We start from the raw sequence: 6,547 nt of genomic DNA, 5'->3' as shown, positions 1-6,547 counted from the left end.
CAGATTCCAGGTATGCCTGAGCCACACAATGATTTCTACTCTGGGAAACTTGGGTAGATCCTGGGTCGAGAGAGAGAGAGAGAGAGAGAGAGAGAGAGAGAGAGAGAGAGAGAGAGAGAGCAAAAGGGCTGAAGATGTACCTTATTGATAAAAGCTTGTCTAGCCTACACGTAGGTTCAATAAGCAGTAAAGTTACAAAAAGTACAAATCATTAACAACAAAAGTAATGACAAATAGGCATACTGTTATTGTGTAAAGTTCAACAGTTTTAGGAAGCAGCAATGGTGTTTTCTCTGAGGCTCTTATGTTACTGTACCTTTTATTACTAATGCAAAAATCTTAAAGTATATTGGTATTTTTCAGGAAGGAAGATTTATTGGGTTCTTTAAAATGACAGAGTAGTCCCCTGAGAAAGTAAAATGCCTATTTAGGAATTTGTTTATACATCTATTTTGGAAGTAATCATTTAGCTAAGTGGTTGTATTTTGATAAAAGACTCCAAGCATCCATCTAATGAACGAGTCCAGCCCCAAACAAGATTTGCATTTCATGCCTTAGATTTTTGTCCCTGTATTTCACACTAATTCGTTTCTGTCTCCCAGTTCTCAGAAGAGCACAAATATTCATTTAATCTGATAAAAACTTAGCCTTTAAAAATGAAATGGGAGTGAAAAATACCATTTATGAATATTATATTCTGCCATTGGTCCAGTTGCATGGTTTTATGCATGTATGGTACAGAAATTTATTCGAAACTATTATCTTAATAGCACCCTAGGTTTAAAGAGGTTTTGAGGAATTATCTTATTAACCTTCCTCCCTACCTCAAGAACCAGTCCATTGGCAACATTTTTATAATTTCTCTTGGTAATGTGTCTCATTTATAATCATCTTCATCAAGGTATTTATCCCCATACCAAATATGAATTATTTTCCCATGATACAATTAATTCTATTAACTTTCCCATGTCTACTGGAGTTGAGAGAGAACATCTGGTTTTTCCCTTTGTATTAATGTCTACTGATTGAAAGGGGAGCTGCAGCATCACTCAGTCTCAGCATGAGCAAGTCCTTTTAGTGCCTCTAGAGTGGCATGAGCCAGCATGTGTCTCTACATCTTTTCTCATGCTATGTGCCCGTGTACTGCACCATGAATAAGATGATGTAAAGCAATTCTTTTAAGAGCTTCTATAAACCCATTTATAGAGAATGACCTATATTATTTAAAAACTGAACACCATTCTCTGGTTTCCAACAGCCGTGGAACGAAATAAAAGGCGAGAGAAAGTTGTTCCAAAGGTGATGGACTAGTTCTGGCCATTTTCCCTTGTTTCTTTTGGTCCACTTTACTGGGTCATGGAGGTTGGGGAAATTAAATGATTGAATTATAGTTACAGAAGAGGGTGAGTTCAAATCGTTCATTCTGAGACTTCTCTATCCTGGAGGAGTGTGCACACATGTCATGACAAGACAATATTCTGCTCTGTGCTTTGTGATTTCCTGGTTCACAAGCATCCTACTATTTAAATACTTCCAGAGGTGATTGATTCTCTAAATTAAACACTCAGAGAGCCTCATGGCACTTGGGGATTTTTGAATAGAGAAGGATGGAGAGTGGCCATCAATTTTAATACAGACCAGATCAGTAGCCAATGAACACTCTTGCCTCCTAACAGCTGTTTGGTGGCCTCTTTGAAATGAGACAGTGGCTGCAATCCAGTTTCTGGACAGCTGTCATCTTCATAAGAGGCATCTAGACAATTGGCATTAATTGGTTTTCTTATGCCAGCCTCCACAAGTAAGTCATTGAACCTTTCCTTTTTCTCTACATCCCACCATGTTATTTTTTGTGTGCATAAATGTTTTTCTGTGCTTTTATGTGTAAGAAGACAAGAAGGCAGAAGTCAATCTTGTGTGTTATTTCTCAGGTGCTACCCACCTTGTTTTCCTGAGACAGGGTCTCTCACTGGGACCGAGATTTATCAATTAAGCGATTCTGACATTGAGCCTCAGGGATCCACTTGCTGCCAAATGTCGAGCATTGGGGTTTATTGGCTTTTGTATGTGTGCTGGGGTTCCAACAAAGATCTTCATGCTTGTACCGAAAGTACTTTACCCACTGTCCTGGTGTGTGTGTGTGTGTGTGTGTGTGTGTGTGTGTGTGTGTGTGTGTGAGCCTGGCACAAACCATGCTTGTCTGGGAAGAAGAACCTCAATTGAGAACACACTTCTATTAGATTGGCATATAGGCAAGCCTTAAGGCGTTTTCTTGATTAATGGTGGGAGCAAGTCTACTGTGGACAGTGTTATACCTAGGGTAGGTGCTCCCAGGTTTTATACGAAACTGAACAAGTCAGGAGAGTAAACCAGTAAGCAGCACTCCTCCATCCATGACTTCTGGTTATGGTCCAGCCTCTCGGTTCTTGACTTGAATTCCTATGTTGACTTTTATCAGAGATGAACTATCAATTGGAAGTTTAAAATAACATTAACCCTTTCTTCCTATTTTTGTTTTGGTCATGGTATTTTATCACAGCAATAGTGACACCCACTGAGCTATCATTTCCTCCGATTCCTTTACTGCCGTCTTTACCTCTCCTTTCTTCTTCCTTGTTCTCTGTCTTTTCCCCTTCTCTTCCCTTCTTTGGCTTGGGGTAGGTGGCCTTGAAAAATAATTAGCCTCCATTCCTGAGAAAAGAATAATGCATTAACACCTCCCATGTGCCATCACTTGCTGGGGATCTAGGGAAGAAGAGCTCTAGGGAATTTCTCGCCTGCCGGCCTGCCTGACCCCAGCTCTAAGTTGCTTTGTTTAAGGTGTGTCAGAATTGACCCTGCGGTTGGGCATGTTGTCCGTTGAGATGCATATTTCACCACAGGTAAGTAGGAAACATGACTATGCTTACAGAACGGATGGACCCATGGGAAATTTGGGAGGAATCAGGATTTGAGGTAGAAATCTTGCATCTCAGCTCTCTCAGGCACAACCAGAACCAGAAACAGGAAGTTGTGTACTGTTGTGAGCTTGTTTTCTGATCAGAACTACATCATTTAGTGCAATATGTCTCAAAGTACGATTCGCAAGACCCTAGTCAACACACTTTCCTTTGCCATACATTTTTGAATTCATAATTGTTGCATTTATTCTACAGATTCTTAATAAAGACGAAAGCTCATGTTTATGATGCACTTGACAAATCAATATGAATAATTTGGTGGACTTTAATTCTTTAAACCAAGGTTACTTGTATGTCCAAGGCATGAACTGCTAATGTGGAAAGTCTTTTGGGTATTTGCTTCCTTTTGAAAGGAGAATGAGGAAAGTGGAGAGGTATCTGCCAGGCTCCAGAATATCAAGTTCGCTTTCAGGTCACCCGACTTCATTTTCTTAATCCTAGTCTAAGAACTAAGGCACAAGCAGAGGAAAAGAAGACTTTCTCTAGGCAAAGGGAGTCAGTGTCCCAACATGATGCACTCTTACTATGAAGAGAGGGGAAATTTTTAAACAGTTTTATGGTGATTCTGTTCAAAATATAAATACCTAGAAATTTTTTCCCCTGGGCCTTGTCTTTGGAAATGAAAACTAGTGTCAAACATTGTATAGTCAAATTAATTCAGTGACCATACCGTATGATAGTTTGCACTTGCTTTGGTTCGATTTCTCTTGTCAATTTCATGACTGAGAGGGTCTCCAAACCCTTTCAATGTGATGTGAAATCGGAACCCAGAGATCCAGTCAGGGGTAACTTAAGTAGATGTTAGGTTCTAGATACTCATTGCAACTTAGAAGATAAAATACCTAGTGAACCATTTTCAGCAAGAGTTTTTTGTGTTTTTGTTTTTGTTTTTGTTTTTTGATTGATCCTCAGAGCCATGACTTAACCAGGAGCAGAGAAACAACTGTTAGAAATAGTGAGGTATAGAGTTCAGGGAGGCATCCCACAGGACTTGACTTTCCAACCATGCTGACCCACTTTCCCTCATTCGTGTGATGATTATTCTGTGATTTAAAGAGTGAACCCCTTGAAGATCAAAATGCTGACTATCACGAATCACTATAACAAACAGCCCCGGGAGCCACAGGGAGTAAAAGACCCAGCTTTGGAGGATTGTAACTTATTTCAATTCCATTCCGACAGTTCTAATCTCAAATAAAGGGAAGCAAAGGACTTGAGCAAACAGCACCCGATGGTTTTAATTCCGATCTCTAAGCACTTCTATTCTGCCCTTTATGTTTGAAAAAGGGAACATTTTCTGACTTCCCACCAATCCTTCTTAAGAGGCCATTCCAATCACACTGTAGGCCTTGAGAATGAAGGCCAACCGTTTAAATTTTCTTCTCAGAAGAGCTCTGGAAAGGCCTAAGAATTTCATGTCTGGGCAGTGAGTAGAAGTTTTACTTCTTGGGGTGGGGGTGGGGGCGGCAAACCCCCTATCTTAGTTGCCAGGAACTTCATCAGGAATTGAAGTGCTCTCATCTACACTAATTAAGGTAGTCACTTTGTCCTTTCTTTCATCCCAGAAAAGCATTGAGAAGTTTGAAAGAATGATATCCTTTTGCAAACAGCACACGCTGGTCCAAGGAGAGATATTCTGTGCTTTATGTTAATTTTTCAGACATCTGAAGTCCCCTCTAAAAATTTAGTCCATGGAATATATGCTCAAACCTCACAATTGATAATTAGAAAGAAGGAAAGAAGGAAGGAAGGAAGAAAGAAAAAGAGAGGGAGAAAGAAAGAAAGAAAGAAAGAAAGAAAGAAAGAAAGAAAGAAAGAAAGAAAGAAAAAGATACAATGGTAGGGAGCCATTGTCTTTGAGGAGCCACCATGTGAAAAGCTACCTCATTTTAGAATTCCAGGGCACCTCTCTGCTGTGTCATGTTGTATGTGAATGGCGCCCCCTAGTGTGGAGCAAAGCTGAGCCCTCTACGTGCCCTAGGTATTGATTCATTGAGAACTTCTGTCTTCACTGAGATGAGTATGTCCCAATCAAGATTCTTAAGTGCTCTGGGGATGGCACTGTGCAGACAAGGCAAGGAAGGGTTGTGGGTCACACAGAGCTTACCCTTTCTTTGGACTAATTTTCAAGAGCATCCCTACCAGCTGAACAAAATACATCCCTTGCAGATATCAGCCAACGCTCCCTGCAAAAGATGGCCTCTGCCTAGCTTTACAGTCCTGTCAATATGGAGTGGGGGGGGGGCAAGATATAGAGAGCAATAGACTGACCACCTGTTTGCATCTACAGCTTAACTCGTGCTTGATGGGAGCTCTGTACACATAGAAAACTCAATGAACTGACTTTTAGTTTAAATGTATGCCTCCACTCCAGTGCCTATAATTGCCACTAGTACTCTCAGAAAAATGTCACTCCTAGCAGTGATCTGTTAGGTAAGAGAGGGAGGAAAAGTAGGAGGAGATAGGGGTGGAGAGTTGCTGTCAAGCTGTATCTGTTTAAATAACTAAAAGGTAAGGGAGTCTGCTGAGACCCAAGGGGCACCTGCTGCCAGTTTTTGGTTTGTTTCTATGCCTAACCACCTATAGCCCCAAACACCTATAGCCCCAAACACCTATAACCCCCCAAACACCTATAGCCCCCCAAACACCTATAGTCCCCCCTTTTTTCCTTTTAACTTTTATTATCAAGCAAATGAAATGGTTCCCTAAACCTTCTATCCTATTAGTGGAAGGGCTGAATTTAAAAGGTCTCATAAATAATCAATTTCTCAGCCTCCTGGGATCTAAATGCCAACGAATGGAAATATTGTTTTATCAGTGTTGTAGGAAAATGACACTGAAAGATTTGGTCACTCAGCTTCTTCCATGGCTGAGAGGTTAGCTATTGTTGTTATCATCATCATCATCATCATCATCATCATCATCATCATCACCATCACCATCACCATCATCATCACCATCACCATCATCATCATCATGATGTTGAAGCTTTAGTAAAACCAAAATTAACACTTGTATTCGGTTTGGGAATAATCTTTAAAGATATACTGTGGTGGTCTCAAATAGTTTATAACTTTTCCAACTCAAAACTCACTTTCTATTACCTTAGATAAGATCATTACTAAAAATATATTCGTAACACCCAGAAATTAAATCTGGTGGAAAAAAAGATCACAGTGTAAAGGTGCAAAGCTCACATGGGAGCATTGTTTTTTTTTTTTTGTTTGTTTTTTTTTTTTTAAATGGAGCGAAGAGCATCTTTCAGTTTTCTACCTGCCTGCCAGGAATCTTTCTTGCCAAAACTCCTAAGTTAATAAAAATGATAATCAGAGGAAAGTGTTAACATATTAATCTACAAATTACTTTTCTTTAAGTTTGGAAGCATTTTGAGACTTGTCAAAGGTAACTTTCTTTTTCTTTCTCTCCCTTTAAAGCACAAAGCAAAATCCCACTGTCTGTCTCCCCCACCCCTTCTTAAAAAAAAAAAAAAGAGTGGTAGAGTTTTGCTTTTCTGCTCACTGCACTCCTGGCCAAAGTAAAGCCCTCTTTCTCAATGACGTCAAGATCTTTAGCAAGATTAGGCTTTCATT

Source organism: Rattus norvegicus, chromosome 6 (assembly GCF_036323735.1).
Source record: "Rattus norvegicus strain BN/NHsdMcwi chromosome 6, GRCr8, whole genome shotgun sequence".
In the NCBI taxonomy this organism is placed as follows: domain Eukaryota; kingdom Metazoa; phylum Chordata; class Mammalia; order Rodentia; family Muridae; genus Rattus; species Rattus norvegicus.
Note: the sequence above shows the minus strand (reverse complement) of the source record.